This window comes from Oryctolagus cuniculus, chromosome 6, assembly GCF_051225735.1.
Source record: "Oryctolagus cuniculus isolate XC-2025 breed Fujian yellow rabbit chromosome 6, ASM5122573v1, whole genome shotgun sequence".
In the NCBI taxonomy this organism is placed as follows: Eukaryota; Metazoa; Chordata; class Mammalia; order Lagomorpha; family Leporidae; genus Oryctolagus; species Oryctolagus cuniculus.
In genome coordinates, this window is record NC_142872.1 from 150,350,817 (window position 1) to 150,374,007 (window position 23,191).

Genomic DNA, 23,191 nt, shown 5'->3' on the forward strand with positions numbered 1-23,191 from the left:
CTAAGCTTCATAACCTCCCTGTGCTGGTTATTTTGGTCTCTCCACTGCCTGTGTCCCCACTGTGATTAGCTGAGAATAAAAAATTCTCAAGCAAGAGGAGCCCATCTGCTTGTCATTAAGAGGCAGCAAAAAGAGAAATCTCCAGATCTGTGGGGCTGAGTGGGGAGCTGGAGAATCAGGCCAGGGAAGCTGCACCCCAGAGCCTCCCGCCAGGAGCCCAAAGACCCAGAGAACGAAATCTGTGTGCACAGCAGTCTGGGTGGGGGTCGGGGGATGCATCTTGTGAATATTAGCCTATGAAAAGAGCCACTGGTCTTTGTACAGAGAAAGTGAGATTCTCTGGATTTTGACAATATTATTTCCCAAAAAGGATGTCAATGGTTGTTTTAATCATGGGTGCAGATGCTCTGAGGCTGGGCCCAGAGCAGCCACACTCAGGGTACCCCCGTTTCTCTGACTGCTTGTGTCTACTCCTCACCTGGTCTTGCTTTAGTTGATGTGACCCCAGATGGCCTCAGGAGGCAGGCTTGGCTCCTGATTACAAATCTACATGTTGGAACACTTTGCTATAGCCACCCCGCCTCAGCCCAGGCTAATCTCTGGTGCTTCTGCTATGTAGAAGACATTGGTGCTATGTCCTTCCTCCAAGCTGCCCCTAACGGGGCTCATTAGTTGGTGACAATCAGCATCTGGACTCCAGGAAGGAACAGCTGTGAGGATGCAGAGGCTTGGGGTTGGGGGCTACCTGATAATGGATGGTTACTTCCTTCCCATGAAGCCCGAGCCCAGAATTCAGCCCCCAGTCACCCAAGCTTGGCTCCTGTCTTGGGACTTGTCTGGGTCCTAGAAACCGCCCTGGGAACAGTGTTAGCTGCAGCAGAGCTAAGCCAGGGGTCTTCCTCATGACTCTGGCCTCACCTGGAGCATGCAGACTCAGAAAAACACAGAGGGAAGTGCAGAGATAAAGGGATAGGGCACACACTGGGGGAGCAAAGCCTGGAAATAGTGGTAGCTCCATGGGAAGGCCCCACTCCCCCACCAAACAACCTCCTCTGGTTAACACAGCAGCCCTAGGGGCACAGCGCTGCTGGACAGCACTAAGCTGTCAGGACTCTAAACCCTGACTGCGACTTGCATTTTTGTCTGACTCTGCTCTTTTTCCAATGCCCTCTAAACACTTGCAAGAGGCAAGTGGTGAGTTGGAAGGAGAACTTGAGGACCTCACAGGAACGAATCTGAATCCCAGGTCCACATCTTCAGAGATGTGACTTTCCCTGCAGGGCTCCTCCCATGGGTGAGAGAGATCATACACACCCACAGGCACTGGATACCAGAGCATGGCTTGTCATGTGAGTCCTGAACACACCTGGGCTTCTGCCTGGCTGTCACCGTAGCTGCAGCACTGGACAAAGAGCCATCTCTGCTGCTGTTGCCCCACCCATTGCTATCTCTTCCAGGAAGCAGCCTCTGATTTCCAAGCCGAGTAAGACATTCATTGCACATGGAAATAAAATCATGCTGTGCCCCTAGTCAAAACCACAACATTGTCTAGAGAACACGACATCATCTACTTGGTGAGAACAGTAAGGCCCTTCATGACTTAACCTTTGCCCCTCAGCCTCCTCCCAAACCCCACCCTCTTGTCACCTTCTAACTGCACCCATCTACTGCAGTTTCCTGAGTATAGCCACCTCCCTCTTCCTTCCATACTGCTGGGGTTACACCATCAAATTTAGGCAACTGAGTCAACTTGCACTTGGATTTCTGGGACATGAGGCATGCAAAGTGCAAGCTATTCTTCTCTCATCACAGTCGGAGGTCAGGGAAACAGGCAACCCTCCCCGGGGCGGATTCAACTCAAGCCCTCTGCCATTACTCCATGCAGGGTGCTGGCTAAGAGTGTGGCCCTTGAATGGACTCAGATCTGACCCAACCCTGACTTGTCACTCCCCAGCAATGACTTGTCACTCAGTAGCAATATGCTCATAGCTATGTTTCCAAATCCCCATTTATTCTTCTAGGGAATGGAAATGGCAATAAAAACCCCAAAGTGTTATGGCGAGGAATGTCTGGCCTATAACAGATACTCAGTTGATGCCTACTATTGTTAGAATTTAGAGAAGTGACAGGCAATGGTTTCTCTAAAATACACTGGACTTTAGCAAGCATTTCACTGGGTTTTATGCACTGTTTGAAGATACTATCCAAGCACCTTGGACACATCTCTCGCTCAACATTAAGGGGCCGGTGCCGTGGCTCACTTGGTTAATCCACCGCCTGTGGTGCCAGCATCCCATATGGGTGCCAGGTTCTAGTCCTGGTTGCTCCTCTTCCAGTCCAGCTCTCTTCTGTGGCTTGGGAGGGCAGTGAAGGGTGGCCCAAGTGCTTAGGCCCCTGCACCCACATGGGAGACCGGGAAGAAGCACCTGGCTCCTGGCTTCAGATCGGCGCAGTGCCGGCCGTAGCGGCCATTTGGGGACTGAACCAATGGAAGGAAGACCTTTCTGTCTCTCTCTCACTGTCTATCTCTACCTGTCAAATTAAAAAAAAATAAATAAATAAGTCAAGGGAATAGGCATTTAGCAGAGTGGTTAAGATGCTGGTTGGAATGTCCACATCCCATTTCAGAGTTCCTGGGATCCAGTCCTGGTTCTGCTTCTGATTCCAGGTTCCTGCTAATACGCACACTTACCCTGGTAAGCAGCAGGTGATGGCTTCAGTACTTGGGTCCCTGCCACCCATGTGGGAAACCTGGACTGAGTTTCTGGCTCCCAGCTTCTATTGGCCTGGCCCAGTCCTGGCTCTTGCTCTCTCTCTCTCTCTCTCAATGAATTAAATGAATTTAAAATGTTTTTTAAAAGTCAAGATATGTCTCCACTCTCATCCTTTCTTTGGAGTCCTCTTAGCAAAAATCACAGTTTGGTAAGAGAGTTCTTGGAGGGGACCATTTCTGCATCTCAGGACCAAGTTCAAGAATTCAGCTTCTGCACCCTGGACTCCTCTTATTCTGTGATGTGTTGATTACAGATTGGGAAGATCCAAGAATCTGGAAGCAGAGGACCTGGATTCTAATCCTAACTAATGATTACTAGCTGTGTGATCTTGGCTAAGTCACTTGGCCCCTCTGAGCCTTAGTATCCTCGTCTGTAAAATGAGGGTTCCTGCCCCACAAATCAGCCAATGAGAAGGAAGTTGTTGTGGAAAGTAAAAAGTATGGCTCAGGCCTAAAGCTCCTGAATTTGCTTGTTTTTCATCTTGGCCTATTTTGCTACAGATTAAAAATCTCATCTTCTACCTCAAAATGCAAAAAAAAAAAATCTGAAAAACACAATTTTTTTGGTACTCATTTGGCTGCAAAACTTGACCTGAATTGATGTTTAAGTCTGTTTATAGACTTTATCCCACTTAGGGTGAATATTCATGTTTCACTGCAGAAATAACATGCTTGCTTTGAGAAGGCTGCGCCCACTATGTCCTGGGAGTTTGGCCTCATGTGCTTTGCCTAAGAAGCTATGGAGTAGGAGCATATCCAAAGCTGTAGTCATCTGTGTATGACTAGCATGGTTTTTGTCACATCCCATATCACCTATTTTATTTGCTCTACACATTTTAATTGCATATATTTCTTACTTTTTTCAAATGAACAGTTTTTGAAATGCACAGGAAAATAAACAAGTATACATTAAAATGTTTGCGTATCGTGGTGGAACATACCCTACATTTTAAGCTCCAGTGATTTCAACAGGCCAACTCCTCAACAGCCAGAACACAAGGAACCAGGGTGGCAACTGTGAGGTTTGGCCTTGTTTTTGAAGTGATCAGCTATCCTCAGCACTCAGCAGCACACTTCCACCCACCACAGGTGGGCTCCTGCTGGGAGCAGACTCCGAACACAATACCCCCGGCTGGCAAAACCACAGAACAGTCAGTCTCAGAGGCAGCAGATGAATCTCCACTCCCTTCACAGGCATTCTTATTCACTCTCACCTCCACAGACAGGCTAAGTGTTATTAGCATCATTCATAACAAAATCCAGGCCCACACAAGTTGAGAGCTGGGCCCAAGACCTCACAAACTGCAGGCAGAACTAAGAGTAAATTCAGGTCCCTGCAGCTGATCCAAGATGTTCTCAGCCACAGTCTTGGCTGCTCAGAGCACTGCTCCTACCTCTTTCTGCCTGTAGTTTATACATTAATACAATCATCCCTTGAACCTGCAAGGGACTGATTCCAGGACACCCCACAGATGTCAAAATCTGCAGGTGCTCAAGTCCCTCCCATAAAATGCTGTAGTATTTGCTTATCACTTATCACACCTCCCAGATGTCTTACATCACTGTGAGATGATTTATGATATCTAAGATAACAAAAATGATGGGTAAATAGCTATTTCACATTGTTGACAGAATAATGACAAGAAGAAGAGTGCATATGTTTGGTATTTTTGGAATATTTTTAATCCTCTCTTGTTGAACCCATGGATTTGGAACCTGCAGACACAGAATGCCAACTGTGTTCACAGAAACTGCTGAAAACTTGGCTTTTCACAAGACAAGGCTGCTCTCAGACCAGCCCATCCCCCTGTGGCTTAGCCAGTTCTCTGTTAAAAGGCTCTGTAATGGTTGAACGGGTCTAACAAAGCTTCAGAGTTTTGCAAATCTTCAAATGAACCAAGAACAATTTCTAACTGTCTTAGCATGTTTCCCAAAGGGGAAAAATTGATGGAAACAAGGTAAGGTCCAGATAACTCATAATCCAGACTTTTGGGTAAACTTTAAAAAAAAAAATCGGGACAGGTAAGTAAGGAAAACCCAGAGGTCTCATGTGTTCTCTTTTTTCCACCAGAATTAATAATGTTCCCCAACTTGTCATGTGATTAATATTTAGTGCCCTTGCCTATTTTTCTGCTCAACTATTGTCATTTTTATTCTTTATTTGTTGAACTCTTTATTTAGTGGAACACTAAGTCTTGACTACAATATAAATTAAAAATATGTTATCTCAAAAAATAAATAAAATATTAAGTTAAAAAAATAGCTAATGTTCCCAGTTTTCTTGCTTCCTTCTCCCCGTGTGTGAGGTCAAGAAAAGAAAATTACGCTGGGGGCCGGAAGACCTGGATCCTAAATTTGACCTTGGTGCTGCCTAGTCATGTGCCCCAGGACTCCGCTGTTATCCTTAAAGTACTGAGGCAAGCCCTAAGGAGCTGATCTGTGGGGTAGTGCTGAAATTTAGATGCTGGGGTCAAGCAGACTTAGGTTTTGTTGTTCTTGTTGCTGTTTTAAGATATATTTATTTAAATATTTGAAAGGTAGAATTACAGAGAAAGGGAGAGACACAGACAGAAAGATCTTCCATCTGCTGATTCACTGCCTAGAATGTGGCAACACCTGGGGCTGGGCCAGGCTGAAATCAGGAGCCAGGAGCTTCATCCAGGTCTCCCATGTGGGAGCAGGGGCCCAATCACTTGGACCATCTTCCACTCCTTTCCCATGTGCATTAACAGGAAGCTGGATCAGAAGTGGAGCAGCCAGGACTTGAACCAGTGCCTATAATGGATGCTGGTGTCATAGGCAGTGGCTTTACCTGTTAGACCATAATGCCAGCCTCCAGACTTAGGTTTGAATCCTAGGTCTGTCTTTTTTTTTCTTTTTAAAGATTTTATTTTTTTCTTTTTAAAGATTTTATTTTATTCATTTGAAAGACAGAGAGTTACAGAGAAAGGTAGAGACAGAGAGAGAGGTCTTCCAACCGCTGGTTCACTCCACAGATGGCTGCAATGGCCAGTCCGAAGCCAGGAGCCAGGAGCTTCTTCTAGGTATCCCACCCAGGTGCAGGGTCCCAAGGACTTGGGCCATCTTCTACTGCTATCCCAAGCCATAGCAGAGAGTTGGATCAGAAGAACAGCAGCCAGGACTAGAACCAGCACCCATATGGGATGCCGGCGCCTCAGGCCATGGCTTTAACCCGCTGCACCACAGCGCCGGCCCCCTAGGTTTTTTGACTAATGTGTTAAATTTCCCTAAGCCCATTTTTCCTTATCTGTAAAGTCTACCTCACCAAAGTTGTTGATGAAGGTGAAAGGACAAAAGAAATGCAAACTCTGAGTCCTGCCCTGGTACAAAGTAGGAGATAAATAAATGGTAGCTGTGGTTACTGTCGGTCCAGATAGACTGGGCCTCTGGGCTGGGCTGTGTGAACGCATGTAATCAACAGCCTCTGCCTTCCATGCTTAGGGATTTATCGCCCAGAACAGAATGACTGAGAAAGCATAATGCCGCTGACAGATAAGCTCATCACAATTCAATCCAAAGACCTGAATTTTCCTAGCTTTGAAGAGCTATTCAGAGTGGCTTGAGAAACCAGCAACTAGCATAACTTTAAATACGGCTAGCTCATGACATCAGTAGAAAAGAGTGGAAATGGGAATAAGTAACATCAACAAATAATTATGATGTTGGTTTGCTCAACCTCCAGGACAGAACTTTTTAATTAAACGAGTGTGTTCTCCTGACTTGAGTTTCACCTGAAGAACTTCCCTGGTTCCTCCTTTATGAAGGGGAATAGCTCATAGTCAGACAGCAAGAGGCAGAAGGATACGCAACAGACTCTGGAAAGTATTTTATAAAATGCTGCCAGCTGACCAATTGCATCATTGCGACCTGTAGGTGTCGGTTAGAATGCAGATTCCCCAGCCCTAAATGAGTAAGACTGTCTAGGGGTTGGGGGTTGAAAATAGGCATCTTTAGCAGGTACCCTTAATGAAACCAAAATTTTGAAAACCATTGCTGTTAGGCCACATTATAATCATGCAATAAATCCCACTTATATGTATCATCTCAGTACGATGTCACTCTATCTTCAGTAGAAATTTATGGTCCAAGCGGAGCAAAAGACAAGCAAGCTATTCTAGCAATTGTACAGTAAGATCAGAGAGGCAGATACAAAGTAGACTGAAGTCCCCAGGCAAGGGTGATCAGCCAGCACAGGGACCCAGAAGGACAGCTGTCGAGCAGGTCTTCCCCAAGTGGAAGCTGCAGTTTCACAGCCCCAGGTGGCAGAGGGGGTAGAGTGTAGGAACTAGTGGATGTAGGGGAAAGGGGAACATAAGCAGAGAGAGTAACCTGGACAATCAGGGAGAAGTGAGAGACCTTGGCTCCCGGGAGCAGCTGTGATGATTCTCATGTGGCTGGAAGTCGGAGAGTGAGATTTGGAGGGATAACAGAAACATTTCTTCTCAGCTGTGCAGGATTATAAAATATACTTTCCTTCCTCAAAGAAGGAAAAAGCAGTGTCGGGGACTGACATTAAAGAAGCTTAAACAAATCTCTAAGCTCGACTATGTCTTAGGGCTTTTTCACTTCCTGATTTTAAGACTTACTTGTGTCCCGTTCTGAATCCCAAGTAGATGCTAAACATAGCCCACTCCATGAGGTCGCTCCACTTCCCCTGCCATAACAGTCCTTTTAACGGTGATTTGTGTTCAGATTGTGACGGAGGTAGTTTAGCTCATTTTGGCCAAGTCAAAGATTTACTTTTCCATAGAAAGTTTTCCATTCTTATCCTCCTGAGATATTTTAGTTTCGTGATCATGGACCAACTCTTAGTTAGCTGTATCTCTCTTATCTATTGCTGAGTAACCAACGTCCCAAAATTCAATGGTTTAAAACAACCACCTTTGTCTTTTCTCACTACCTGGGATCCAGACTGGGATTAGCTGGACAAGGCTTCTGCTGACTCTGCCTGTTGGAGGTTGCCTGCTGGCTGCATTCAGCTGCAGGCTGGCTGGGGCTGGGCTCAGCTGAGAGCTGAGCTTTCCCAGGCTTCTCTGCATAGTCCCTCCAGCAGCATGGTTAGAATTCTTTTATGGCAGTGCAAGGCACCCCAAAGCAACAAGGCAGAAGCTGCCAGTACTTCTTAAAGCCCAGAATTAAATAAATTAAATTAAATTAATCTGTTGAAGTAAGCCATAAGTCCAGACAGGATTCATGGGAAGGGAGTTAATACAAGGGTTTGAAAACCAACTGTCATGGTTTATTGGGGCTACCAATGAAATAAACTGCAGCCATTTTCTCTGATTCCTGATGGCTCACAACCTTCCCACATGTAAAAACAAAAACAATTCTTGCCCTTCCCCAAGATCCCTCAGGGCCTCATCCTGTGACAGCAGCCTTGAGTCCCAGGCTCAAGGTCCAAGATCTTTCATCTAAATCAGTGCAGGTGTAGATGAGGCTCCTCAGGCATATGTCCTCTAAATCTGAAGACCTGAGACCCACAGAGACGAACTGCCTCTCCCCATATGCCAATGAGACAAGCACAAGAACAACACAGTAGACACTCCCATCAAAGAGAAGGGAAGGCACGTGGTAATGGCGAGTCCACAGCAACTTGGAAACCCAGCCACCCACATTATCACCACCTCCGCCCCTGCTTTCAGGGCAGATACGTCCCCAGAGGTGGTTCTCCAAGGTTCTTGGCTCTGCCTTCTGAATATTCCTCTTTTTACATGAGAAACGGCTCATATCTACAGCAGAATAGCTTTCTCATCCTATTTCTTGCCCTTAGAAGGAGAAAGTCCTGAGGTTTCTTTCCCTTTTGAACCATCTGTCTCTTTTAGTCCACCTTTTTGTGCTTCTGCTAATATAGTACTCTTTAAAATTACGTAGGAGCCCTATAAATCTTCTGAGGTTTCCTTCCACTAGACATGAGCTGTACCCACAAGTCCCTTCTTGCTAGGCCCCTCCACTTTGGCTGTCAGAGTACTATGGGAAGATTCCATTTAGATTGTTAGAAACACTTTTGCCTATCTGATAGGTTCTGGAAGGTTCTGCTTTGAATTTTTCAGGGGTCTAACCGAAGGGTCTATTTTTCCTTTTAAACATTTATTTATTGGTGTGGGCGCTGTGGCATAGTAGGTAAAGCCGCCACCTACAGTGTTGGCATCCCACATGGTGCTGGTTCAAGTGCCGGCTGCTCCACTTCCAATCCAGCTCTCTGCTATGGCCTGGGAAAGCAGTTGAAGATGGCCCAAGTCCTTGGACTCCTGTACCCACATGGAAAGACTTGGAGGAAGCTCCTGGCTCCTGGCTTCAGATCAGCGCAGCTCTGGCCATTGTGGCCAATTAGGGAGTGAACCAGTGGATGGAAGATCTCTCTCTCTCTCTCTCGCCTTCTCTCTCTCTGTAACTCTGACTTTCAAATAAATAAATAAATCTTTTTTCATTAAAGGCAGATTTATGGAGAGAGAGGGAGGGAAAGAGAGAGAGAGATCTTCTATTCACTCCCCCAAATGGCTGCAATGGTCAGGTCTGGGCCAGGTGGAAGCCAGGAGCATGGAACTCCATCCAGGCCCTCCACATAGGTTGTGGGGGCCCAAGCACCTCGGCCATCTTCTGCTGCTTTCCCAGGTAGGGGGCTAGATCAGAATAGAACTGCTGGGACTCGAATCAATATTCATATGGGATGTTGCAGGTGGTGGCTTAACTTGCTGTGCCTTAATGCTGGCCCCAAACAAAGGGTACTCTAGCCCATCCTTAACTTGATCTCAATCCAGACAACCTATTTCATGGGCAGTACCTGAATTTGACCTTTTCTCCAAGACCATTTGGGAAACATTTTGCAGACGAGAAACACTAGGAATGAGAATGGATTTTATTTTCCAACTCAGCGAGTCCTGGGTTGGAAAGTTTTCCTGCAGTGACACTTTCATTTTTGAGCCTTCTCTGTTTGTGCCTTGTCATATGCAGCTTAAAAAAAATCCAGTAGGCACTTTCAACATTATCTAGAAATAGTCTCTTGGTCAGATGTTTAGTTCTTTAGACACATTTTCCATCTTCCACAGTCCACATGTTGCCACACTTTCAACCCCTACATGGCACAGGTTGTCTTGTCTCCAGATTCCAATACTAATTGCTCATGGCCCTTCCAGGATGCCCTGACAGACTGCTCGCTCCTCCTCCAGTTTCTACCCCGTGCCAAAAGCCAAAGCCACATTCCTCATGTTTTTGGGCTGGTAGTAACCCCCTAACTTCCAAGCACTCACTTCTGTTTTGGTTAGCTATTGCCACACAACAAACCACTCCCCATCCCCCAACTTAGCGACATAAGAATGACAGTCGTTTGGTTTTTTCATAATCCTTCAATCTGGTTTGGTGTTCAGTGGAGCAGCTCTGCTGGTCTTTGCAGTGATCACTCATGTGGCTTCACTAAACTACAGGTCAGCTGGATCTGGGTTCATCTACTGCTCTCTCTCTCGCTCTCTTCCATGTAGTCTCTCACGTGGCAACTAAACTTCGTAGATGATAGGTTAAGATTCCCATAAGCAGTAACAGAAGTCATTTGGCCTTCTTAAGACTGAGGCCTGATGGCATAGCACCTCTTCTGCCATGATTCACAAAATAAAGCAAAGCCACAGTCAGCCCACATTCAATATAGGCACCTGTTTGAGGCCCAGCTGCTCCACTTCTGATCCAGCTTCCTGCCAATGAGCCTGGGAAGGCAGCAGAAGATGGCCCAAGTGCTTGGACCTCTGCACCCATGCGGGACATCCAGATGAAGCTCCCGGCTCTTGGCTTGGGCCTGGCCCAATCCCAGCTGTGGCAGCCATTTGGGTATTGAACCAGTGGAAGACAAACCTCTCTATCTCTGCCGTTCCCCCTCCCCTATAACTCTAACTTTCAAGTAAATAAAACGAATCTTTTAAAAAAGTTCTATAACCTAATAACTAATATTAGAAACACGCCAAGTAAAAAAAAAAATGGTGCAATGTTATAGTCACAACGATTTCTTACAGAATGGTCTGCATCCATCAAAGCATGTTCATTGGCTGCTTAGGAAAACTCACAGTCAAAATGGAAAGATGGTAGAACCTGCCTCCCAGGATGAAGTAAGGAGATGCGTGTGGAGTGTCAGAATAGTGCCCAGGATGGGGGCTGGCACTGTGAGACAGTGAATTAAGCAGGTACTTGTGACACTGGCAGCCCATATCAGAGAGCTGGTTCAAGTCCTAGCTGTCCTACTTCCAACCCACTTCCCTCACTAATACACCTGGGAAAGCAATGGAAGATGGCCCAAGTAGCTGGGCCCCTGCAACCCACATGGGATAGCAAGAGGAAGTTCCAGGTTATTGCGACCATTTGGAGAGTGAACCAGAAGAAATATCTCTCTCTCTCTCTCTCTCTCTCTCTCTCTGTAACTCTGCCTCTCAAATAAATAAATAAATCTTAAAAAAAAATAAGAATAAGCAGAAGTTTGTGAGGTAGGCAAGAAAAGCTACTCCAGGTAGTAAGAATCTCAGTGAGGGGCTGGTGTGTGGCACAGTGGATAAAGCTGTCACCTGCAATGCCGCCATCCCTTAAGGATGCCAGTTTGAGTCTGAGCTGCTCCACTTCTGATCCAACTCCCTGCTAATGGCCTGGGAAAGCAACAGACGATGGGTCAACTCTCTGGGCCCCTGCCATCCATGTGAGAGACTCGGATGAAGGTCCTGGCTTTGGCTTACCCAATCAGCAGGTATCTCTCCCTCTCTCTCTCTCTGTAGCTCTTTCAAATAAATAAATAAATAAATACTTTTCTGAATCTCAATAAGGAGGCATGGGGCAAAGACGATGGCATCTTGGGACAACTACAAAAGGACTCACAAAACCTGAACAAGAGCAATAAAATTTGAGGGAATCAGGAGCTGAGGGAAGCTTGAATGCAGCAGGCAGAAACCATATCATGGAGGACCTCTCATAATTTCGGGTTTGAACATTATCTTATAAGGCTACCTTCTTAAATTGGCACATGGTGGGTGTGCCAGGGAGCATAAGAAGCTATAGTGGGCCAGCATCGTGGTTCAAGTTAAGCTGCCATTTGCCATGCCGACATTCCATACTATGTGAGTGCAGGTTTGAGTTCCAAGTCTGCTCTGCTTCCAATCCAGTGCCCTGCTAATGTGCCTGAGAAAGAAGATGGTGGCCTGAGTGCACATGGGAGATCCACATGGAGTTCTAAGCTAAAGGCTCTAGCCTGCCACAGCCCCAAGCTATTGTGGCCAGTTAGGCAATAAATCAGTGGATGGAAGAGTCTCTCTCTGTCTCTCTCTCTCTCTCTCTGGCTCCCTATTTGTCACTCTTTCGAATAAATAAGTAAATAAACTTTTTTTTACAAAAAAAATAATTTCTAGAAAACACAGAGTACATTTTTTGCATGTACATTCTACTCCAAGGTTTTTGGAAGATTCTTTTTTTAATAACACACACTGGTTCTAATATTCTCTGACCTCAAGTTCCTGAAAAGAACATGAAGAGGAGGACAGGGTCTGAGACACAAAGAGACTCTCTCTTGCATGTGCTCCCTGGATGCAGCCAATGCGGCACACAGGTCTTCTGCGGGCATTCCAGGGAACACACTGGGATCCCACAATGCACCATGAAATTCCACCATGCCGCACGCTCTTCACCCTCTAATATTAGCTGTCCCTCCTCCTCTAATATTAAGCCAAGGATAGATGCCCTGGTCTGACCCCACTGTATGCCATATTTAGTTGCAAGTTCCTTAAAGACAGATACCACATTTTATCCTCTTTATAGTCCTCCCTGCAACATCTTTCCATCTTCACAGCTCTTTGGGGCTCTAAGTCCCTCTCCTAATTTGGCCCCACCTACTGAGTCATTCTCCTCCTTGACTTCACTTCAATCCACACCTAAATTCCTCCCATTCCTTTCATCAGCGGAGAAAAGAGGCTCTTTTCTCTTCTGAACTGCCACTCCTCCCACCCTCAGCCTGAGTTTCAGAGTCAAACCAAGCATTCTGTTTGCAGACTGGATGTGTGAGGCTGCCACATATCTGGGGTTAGGCACTGTGCCCTTTGCTCAGTCTGTCATCACATCTTGGGTACCACTTCTATTGATGGTTCTCCCCAGTTTGAGGAGTACTTGAATTTTAGGGCTTGGAGGTTGAGCCATGCAAGATAATCTTCCTTATAGTTTTCATTTAAACTATTTCTTGGACAAAAACACTGCTCTGATCCTCACATGGGCTCTCGCACCTCTTTTTACATCCTTATGACATAGGAGTTAATATGCCTGCCTCACAGATTAGAAAGCCAAACTCAGAAAAGTTAATTAACTTGCTCAGTGTTACTAAGCAGTAGAGTCACGATTCAAATTCAGACCTGTTGGCCCCAAAGCCAGAGCTCTTACCATTTGTCTACACCACCAGCTTCAGTATTTTCTTTTCTCTCTTCTACAACCACATCCTCTGCACCCATCTATCTATTTTTTATCTCAATCGAAGACCCCTGGCTTTTATTCTTTAAAAAAAATTTTATTTTATTTATTTGAAAGGCAGAGTAACAGAGAGAGACAGAGAGACAGAGACAGAATGAGATTTTCCATTCACTGGTTTACTCCCCAGATGGTCACAACGGCTGAGACTGAGCCAAGCTAAAGCCAAAAGCCAGAAATTCCACACAGGTCTCCCACATGAGTGGCAGGGGCCTACTGCCTGGGCCATCTTCCACTGCTTCCCCAGGCACATAGAGCTGAATCGGAAGCAGAGAAGATGGGACACTGGCATTGCATGTGGCGGCTTAATCCGCAGTGCTACAACACGGGCCCCAACTCTCACTTCACAGCTTTATCTTGCCATCATAAACCCTGTCTGATCTAGCCTAGAAGCTCTTCCTTCTCTCCCAAAGGCAGGTTCAACATGATTAGTATGAAAAATACAACCATAATTTTATCCTGGAAGGTCCTACATTATATAGTGATTAAATAATGATTTCAGATTCCATAGTTACACTTTATATCTGGTATCTATGGCTGCATCCCAACAAAACTATTCAAAATAACCCTCGAATTGCTTTCAGAAGAGGAGAAAATTTTTATTCCTGAATGTTAGATGCCATTGCTTTCTGTCCTTATCTGTATAATGGGAACACCTTCTGCTTGCTACCTTAGCAGGTGGGTTGTGAAGCTGAACTGAAATCCTTTAAGATGGTTTGTGACCACATCAGACTAGATGCATACAGGGGACGGTCACCATCACAGTCTCTCCTGGGCCCAGCAGTTCTGAAGATGGCCTAACATCCAGAACACCCACTGGGGTTGAGTAATAGAAGCAACAATCCAGTCTTTATTTTCAGACTGAAGGATGTAATTTACTGATGGAATGAATCAAAGTTTTAAAATTACTCTGTGTGTGTGTGCTTCTTTTACTTCTAACATCTTTCTTATTTTTCTACCATTTCTTTGTTAACGTCTGGTCTTTCTTTTGGGCTCTGACTACAAAGTTTCTGTTTTTCTTTCATTTTTCACTTGTAATACCACTTCTGTGGTGTCCAGATGCTACGAATTTCTAGATCTATTTTTCTTTCGATAGATTCAGTGTAATTTTGAAAATCTACTGAAAAATAAACCCCAGAGGACAGAGAAAGGTGGGATGTTTTTATATCAATTAAAACCTATTACTGGAACTGCTATATGGGGTTAATAAAAAGACTTTTGGGGGCTGGCGCTGTGGCTCACTTGGTTAGTCCTCCACCACCTGCGGTGCTGGCATCCCACATGGGCGCCAGGTTCGGGTCCCAGTTGCTCTTCTTTCAGTCCAGCTCTCTGCTGTGGCCCGGGAGGGCAGTGGAGGATGGCCCAGGTGCTTGGGCCCCTGCACACACATGGGAGACCAGAAGGAAGCACCTGGCTCCTGGCTTCCGATTGGTGCAGTGCTGGCCATTTGGGGGGTGAACCAATGGAAGGAAGACCTTTCTCTCTCTCTCTCTCTCTCTCACTATCTGTAACTCTGTCAAATAAATAAATAAAAAATCTTTAAAAAATTACTTGGAACAAAAATAACCAGGCTACACTGTAAAATCTCCAAAGAGAAAAAAAATAAAAATGTTATCACACTCCCATTATCCCTCAACACTTTCCTTTTTCTTTTCAAGTATTTTATCACCAATGGAGAAGAGTCCTAAAGTCCAGCTTCAGAACAACCGCTTACAGAGCACCTTCTCTACACCCAGCATCTGACAGGGCACTATTCACATAAAGTCTCAACCCTCACAACCCTGAAGGAGAGGTATTACCTATAAACCAGGACATACAGAGAGCTCAGCGAGCGTGTAGGGTCCACCACTAGGAGTGATTAGCCTAGACCTGTCGGACTTGAAATGACAGATACTATTAACGTGGCTTCAGGAAAGCAGAAAACTTGAGCTGTGAAAGTTTATCTTCCTATACTGACTGATTGCTCAGTTCACAGCTGCAAGTATTCCCCTTCAGAGGCGGAAGACTTGAAAAAAGCAGTGTATATTAGTAATAGTTTCATCATTTATCGAATCATTTATTTATTTATTTATGAACTTACAACTGTAGTGGAGTTTTCAGAACTTCAAAATTGATACTCTTTAAAAAAAATTTACTCCCCATGCAGGACCTCTGTCCTCAATGAGTTGTATTATGAGAATTAACTGTAAAATTTGTTCTCAAACAGTTGTGTGTGTGTGTGTGTGTGTGTGTGCAAATTGTTGAAATCTTTACTTAGTATAGAGTTGGTCTTCCGTGTATAAAGTTAATTGAAAATGAATCTTAATGGAGAATGGGACAGGGAATGGGAGAGAGAGGAGGAGGTGGGGTGGGAGTGGGGATAGGAGGGTGGGTATGTTGGGAAGAACCAGTATATTCCTAAAGTTGTACTTATGAAATTTGTACTCATTAAATAAAAGGTTTCTTTGGGGAAAAATTGCATAGGAAAAGAGATCATTTATAATAGGGTATTGCAAAATACTAAGGACACAACAAATGAACTGGGAATATGAATTGAGCTCCCTTGCATTCTGGGAGCTCAATGTTGAGGCATAACATAACCAACATTACTCCATAGGGAGTCAGGGGATCACGGAGAATTTAATTCACTAATTTAAACTTAACCAACATCTGGTCTCCTATGACTGCTCTCTATATTTCCACTTATACTTTTCCTGAATTGGAATTTTTTCCAGTATGATGAATTATATAAAGCCAAAAAGTATAACATAATGCATTACAAGAACTTGAGTGTGACATTGTGAACTGTAAGGAACCTGATGAGGACCTAAAGACTGGCAATCTTTCTGATTTCATAAGACCCTATGGGAAGGGATTGGATCTCGGGATTCTGTTGGCTCACCCCCCTCCTAACCTGATTCATTGCTAGACACCAAACATACAATGTAGGAATGGGTACAGAAAATATTTGTTCTCGGTTGCATTTTGAGTTTCTAAAGTTTGCAGAGACAAAGAGAAAGGCTGAATCTTAGTCAAACCACTTATTAGCTTCTGAGTGGGAGGAATATTACAGGAAGATATAATTATAAAGCCTGAATGTATCCAGGATCTAGCCTAGAGCTTTCAGCCTGTTTATAAAACATGCCAAATATCAGATGGCATTTAAAGGGGAATGTGTTAATAGCAGATAGGCAAAACACTGGCTTGCAATTTCTAGAGGAAAACTAAAGGATTTGGAATAAGTTTTTGGCAGAGTTGTTTCACACCATACTTTTTCTCAGAAAATCTTACCTGCTCAGAAATAGAAGTGACTTGAAATAAATGAGGAAAATTTTATTTTAAGCACCTTCAGCATTGTCCTTCTTAAAAAAAATCTTTCATTTTCTACCCAAGAAAATAAAAATAGCAAAACGTGGTACCAACTATCAGAATGCTTACTCTGTGAATTTACAAAGTCCTAAATTATCCACTTCTCTTTTCAACTGTTTAACATAATATCACCCTAGATTCTAAGATTTGAATAAGAAAATAAAGAGCCTAAATTTGCAATCAGAAAATCTGCATTTAAACAAAGGTCTAGCTAATTAAATAGCTGTTCACTCTTGCAAACTGTAATACTGAAGGCTCTATAACCCTCACCTATTTTATTATAAAAATGTTATTAAGATATTCCCGTGGAGGGGGATGTCTGGTACAGCATCCAAGATACTGCCTGGGATGCCTGAATCCAGTATCAGTCTCTAGGTTTCAGTCCTGGCTCTCCTTCTGACTCAGCTTCCTACCAGTGAGCACTCTGGGGGGCAACAGATGGTGGCCTAAGTACTTGGGTCTGTGTCACCCATACAGGAGACCTGGAATGAGTTCCAGGCTCCAAACCCGCCTGGCTCAGCCCAGACTGTTGCAAGCATTTGGAGAATGAGCCAGCAGAAGGAAGATTGATTTCGCTCTCTCTTTCCCTTTCAAATAAATAAAATTAATTAAATTTAGAAAAAGATATTCTGATGACTCATCAATAACTGCTGTTTGCTTTTTCCTGCTTTGGAGATTATGATCTTAAGTGCTTTGGAATATACCTACTTTACCCCACCAGTAAGTGATACACCTTCAGTGTTAAGTTTTTCCCCTTTACCTTTAATCATTTTAACATCATGGAAAAACTCAACACCTATTGTACAGTGTGCAAGGTCTGTGACAGTTGCAAAGGGAAACAGAAAGGCAAATAAAATCTGATTCCTGTCTTCAAGGGACTTGTGCTGCAAGTGACCACAATACAATAATGGTCTCCAAGGAATAAACCTCCCTATGCCTCTCTCCTTTGCAAGCTGACTTTGTCATTCCTCACATCAAAAAAGGTGACATGATTTTTTTCAATCCCTTTGAATTTGGGCTGATTTGGCTTGTTCTGACCCAGAATCAAGGGAGCTGGGAGTGATATGGTGTAAAGTCTGGAGCCCAGGTGCTATCAGACCTCCTTTAATCATTTGGAATCCAACAGTCAAGTAAAGAAGATACAGTTAAGTCCACAATACAGCTTGATTCACTACAAGCAGATGTTATACAGTAGGTTCCTAGAACTTGTTCATCTTGTATAGCTGAAACTATGTATCTTTTGATCAACACCTCCCTGGTTCCCCCTCTCACCAATCCCTGGTAACCATAAATCATGACTCTATGAGTTTATTTCAGATTCCTGAGTGGGATCATGTATACTACTTGTTCTGGTTTATTTTATGTAGCATGTCTTCCACATTCATCCATTTTGTCTCAAATGGCAGGATTCCATATTTTTAAAAGCTGAATGAGATTCTTTTGCATGTATATGCCACATTTGCTTTATCCTCATCTGTCACTGAACACTTAGATTGTTTCCACATCTTTGCTATTGTGGATAATGCTGTAATGAACATGGGAAATCCTGATTGCAATTCTTTTGGGCATACACCCTAAAGTGTTATTGCTGGATCATATTGTATAATTATTTTTTAATTTTTTGAGGAACCAGCATACTGTTTTCCATAATAGTTGCACCAATTTACATTCCCACCAACAGTGTACAGGAGTTCCCTAAAGGTGAACTAAGCTTAGAGCACTGTATACAGTGGCAGATTCTTGGGTGTATACTTATTGCCAATGACTATATCAAGCTCTAGACATTCACATCTGTAGAGCCATTTTATAATGCCAATCATACTTCAATAAAGGAAATGTGTAGATGAATGGGTGCAGCTGTGTACCAAGAATGCTTTGTTTAGGGGCACTGAAAATAAAAGGATTTAGATTGCAAGATTATGAGAGACCTCGTAGTGAGAGGGCCCAGCATTTCAGTCCATCTGTACCAAAGCCATCTTAAACTCTTTAGCTTCTGCCAAATCATCAGCTGGCTGCAGCCATATGAATGAGCCTGGGCAATACCAGCAGAGGGACTGCTCAATTAATCCACAGAAATATGAGAAATAATAAATTACTGTTTTCAGCCACTAAGCTTAGGGATAATAGATGACTGAGACATCTGATAAGTATTATAATGGACATTTTAAAAATTATTTGGGGGCCAGCGCCGTGGCTCAATAGGCTAATCCTCCACCTAGCGGCGCCGGCACACCGGGTTCTAGTCCTGGTCGGGGCACCAGATTCTGTCCCGGTTGCCCCTCTTCCAGGCCAGCTCTCTGCTGTGGCCAGGGAAGGCAGTGGAGGATGGCCCAAGTGCTAGGGCCCTGCACCCCATGGGAGACCAGGAGAAGCACCTGGCTCCTGCCTTCAGATCGGCGCGGTGTGCCGGCCGCAGCGCGCCAGCCAGCCGTGGCGGCCATTGGAGGGTGAACCAATGGCAAAAAGGAAGACCTCTCTCTGTCTCTCTCTCTCTCACTATCCACTCTGCCTGTCAAAAAAAAAAAAAAAAAGATTTGGAAATAATGAAATGTTATAAATTACTTCCTGCCCAGGGATGCACAATAAAGAGAATTTAACAGCAGAAATGCTTTTTTTCTTCTTTCAGTTTTTTTTTTTTTTATATTTTATTGCAAAAAATGTAACTGCAAATTTGGTGACTCCTGGTGTATGTAACACCCGTGAAACTATCATCACGATCAAGACAGTGAACGCATCACACCAATCTCCTTGTCACCCCTGTATGATCTGTGTCTCCTCCTTGCCCTTCCATCATCCTGAGGCAATCAGGTATGTTCTCCATCCTGTGGAATGTGCGTCTTTTAGAATTTTATACAGGTGGTATTGTAACAATGTGTACTATTTGTTTGACTTCTGTCAGTACAATTATTTTATAATCCATCCAAGTTGTTGCATGTACCAATGCTTCCTTTTTATTACTAATTTTATTATTAATTTGCATTACCTTGTATGGATAGATGGAGATTAGGAGAGAAAACTTCCCAGGAAGCCCCACGGGAGGAGGGGAACCAGCTTGAACCAGTATGGTGAGTGTTGGCACCTACCCAGAGAGTTCTGAAAACCGGAGCCTCGGACAGCCAGAGCCTATGGCATTTTTGAGGGCTGAGGTAGGGGTGGGAGTAGGGTGGGGGAGGGTGGGAGGACGGATGGCAGCCAGCAATCCGTGGGTGTTGGGCTGGTGAAGGCCCACAGCATGGGTCCAGTTGAGGACCTGGGAAGATGGCGGTTGCTGGTGGTCGCCTGAGGTCCAACTGGAAGCCAATTCAAACCAATCTCTCCAAAGTAAAACCCGTGACCCTTTAGAGAGGATGGACGCCGTTTCAAATCAGGACTACAACCAGGGAAGCCTGTAGGCGTGCACAAAACAGCCCACTGAGATGGGGTGCCTGAACGCACCAGTGGCAGGCAGGTGTTAAGCCAGTGACTGTAGGTGTGATCCAGAGCTAGGAATGGCAGGAACGGCCTGCAGCCCCCACTGACTCAGAGATCCACTGGGAAGTGGCTGGGTAACCACCAGAAACAGAGGGGCACCTGCGCTAGCTGCGAAGACCATGAGGCCTAGGTGGCTACATGAAAAGCTGCAGGGCGTAGCTGGGAATCTTTACCCTAGAAACTCGCCCCACCCTAGAGCACTGACCAGAGCCCCCAGGCTACACCCACCACACACCTCCTGGTACTCACTGAAAGGGCAGACATTCCAGGAAGCCACAGAAGCATAGCCCCCTTCCAAAAAAAAGTCAACAAAAGAAAAAATTAAAAATCAACTCCAAAAATGCTGAAAAATAAGAACTAAAATTCAAATACCAAGAGTAAGGAAGAAACTATGAATCACCCAGAGGAACACAACAATATTTCAATATTAGAATGTGAAGATGAAGAGATCAAGAAAATGTCAAAAATGGAATTGAAAAATTAATCATAGGATTATTAAAAATCAAAAGCAAATCCATGAACTAAAGAAAACTGTACAAGGCATGAACAAAAAAATTTCCCAGGAAATTAAGAATATAAAGAGAAATCAAAATGAAATTTTACAAATAACAGTTCAATGGATCAAATAAAAAATGCAGTGGAAAGTCTTAACAGCAAATTTGATGAGGCAGAAGAAAGAATATCTGAACTAGAAGACAAATATTGGGAAATCTTGAAGTAAGACAAAAAAAAAAAAAAAACAAGAAGAAAATAGAAAACTTAAAAACAGTGTTGGAGACCTATGGGATGCTATCAAGCAACAAAACATATGGGTCTTAGGAGTGCCTGAAGGAGTAGAAAGAAAGGGAATAGAAAGCCTATTTAGTGAAATAATTCAGAAAACTTTCCCAATTTAGAGAAAGGGATGTTCAAATAGAGTAGGCACAAAGAACTCCTAACAGACGTGACCAGAAAAGATCTTCACCATGACATATTGTAGTCACACTCTCCACAATCAAACATAAACAAAAGATTCTAAAATGGGCACAAGAAAAACGCCACATTACTTTCAAAGGATCTCTAATTAGACTCACAGCTGAGTTCTCATCAGAAACCCTTCAGGCTAGAAGGGAATGGTGAGATATATTCCAAGTCTTAAGAGAAAAAAACAAAACAAAACAAAACAAAACACTGTCAACCCAGAACACTGTACCCCACAAAGTGTGCATTTATGAATGAAGGTGAAATAAAGACCTTCCATAAAAAACAGAAATGGAAAGAGAATTTGTTGACTCATCCAGCCCTACAGAAGATGCTTAAGGATGTGCTACACATAAACACAGAAATGGCAGGAACAAGTCATTATTTATCGTTGGTCACCTTGAATGTAAATGGCCTTAATTCTCCAGTTAAAAGATAAAATTGGCTGAATGGATTGAAAAACAAGACCCATCTATTTGCTTATAAGAAACACATCTCACCAACAAAGATATAGGAAGACTGAAAGTGAACAATTGGAAAAAAATAGGCCATGCTAACAGAAACCAAAAAAAGAGCTAATGTTGCCATCCTAAATAGACTTTAACATAAAAACTGTTAAAAGAGATGAAGAAGGACACTATGTAATGATTAAGAGATCAATCCAACAGGAAGATGTGACTATAATAAATGTATATGCAAACAATTATAGGGTGTCTGGCTACTTAAAAAATATATTAACAGACCTAAAGGGAGACACAGACTCCAATATAATAGTAACAGGGGACTTCAATATCCCACTTTCACCAATGGACAGATCAACCAGACAGAAAATCAGCAAAGAAATTAATCAACACTATAGACCAAGTGGAGCTAAAAGATATCTACAGAACCTTTCAACCCACAGTTTCAGAATACATATTCTTATCACCAGTGCATGGAACTTTTTCTAGGACAGATCGTATGCTAGGCCACAAAGCAAGTTTAAAAAATCAAAGTCACTCCATGCACCTTCTCTGACCACAATGGTATAAAGCGAGAAGTCAACAACTCAAAAATCTCTAGCACATATGTAAAAATATGGAGACTGAACAACATGCTCATAATGAACAATGGGTCATGAATGAAATCAAAGAGAAATAAAAAATTTCTGGAAACAAATGAAGAGGACAATATATCATACCAAAACCTATGGATACAGCAAAAGCAGTATTAAGACAGAAGTTCATAGCAATCAATGCCTACATGAAGAAACTAGAAAGATACCAAATGAGCTATCAATGTATTTCAAGGACCTAGAATATCAACAACAAACCAAACCCAAAACTAGTAGGAGGAAAGACATAACTAAAATTAGAGAAGAAATAAACAAATTGAAACCAAAAATAATAAAAAAATCAGCAAAATAAAAAGCTGGTTTTTTGAAAAAATAAACAAAATAGATATACCATTCAACTAACAAAAAAAAAGAGAGAGAGAAAGAGCCAAATCAATAAAATCAGAGATGAAAAAGGAAATGTAACAACAGACACAACAGAAATCAAAAGAATCATCAGAAATTACTACAAAGAGTTGTAGGAAAGCTTGAAGAAATGGATAGATTCCTGGACCCATACAAGCTACCTAATTTAAACCGTGAACATAGAAAACCTAAACAGATCCATAACCAAGACAGAAATTGAATCACTAATAAAGACCCTCCCAAAAAAGAAAAGCCCAGGACCAGACGGTTTTACTGCTGAATTCTACCAGACATTTAAAGAAGAACTAACTCCAATTGTTCTCAAGCTATTCACAATTGAAAGGGAGGGAATCCTCCCAAATGCTAAGAAGCCAGCATTACCTTAATTCTTAGACCTAAAAGAGATGCAACAGAGAAAGAAAACTACAGACCAATCTCCCTGATGAACATAGACGCAAAAATCCTCAACAAAATACTAGCCAATCGAATCCAACGACACATCAGAAAGATCATTCACCTAGACCAAGTGGGATTTATCCCTGGTATAGAAGGATGGTTCAACATTCACAAATCAATCAATGTGAAAAATAACATTAACAAACTGAAGAACAAAATCCATATGATTATCTCAATAAATGCAGGGAAAGCATTTGATAAAATACAACACTCTTTCATGATGAAAACTG

General features: G+C 43.2%; 1 protein-coding gene across 1 annotated transcript in view; it reads right to left on the reverse strand.

Annotated features, from left to right (window-relative positions):
• Positions 1–23,191, reverse strand: part of TMEM65 (transmembrane protein 65) — a 121,139-nt gene that overhangs the window by 18,334 nt on the left and 79,614 nt on the right. The window lies entirely within an intron of this gene.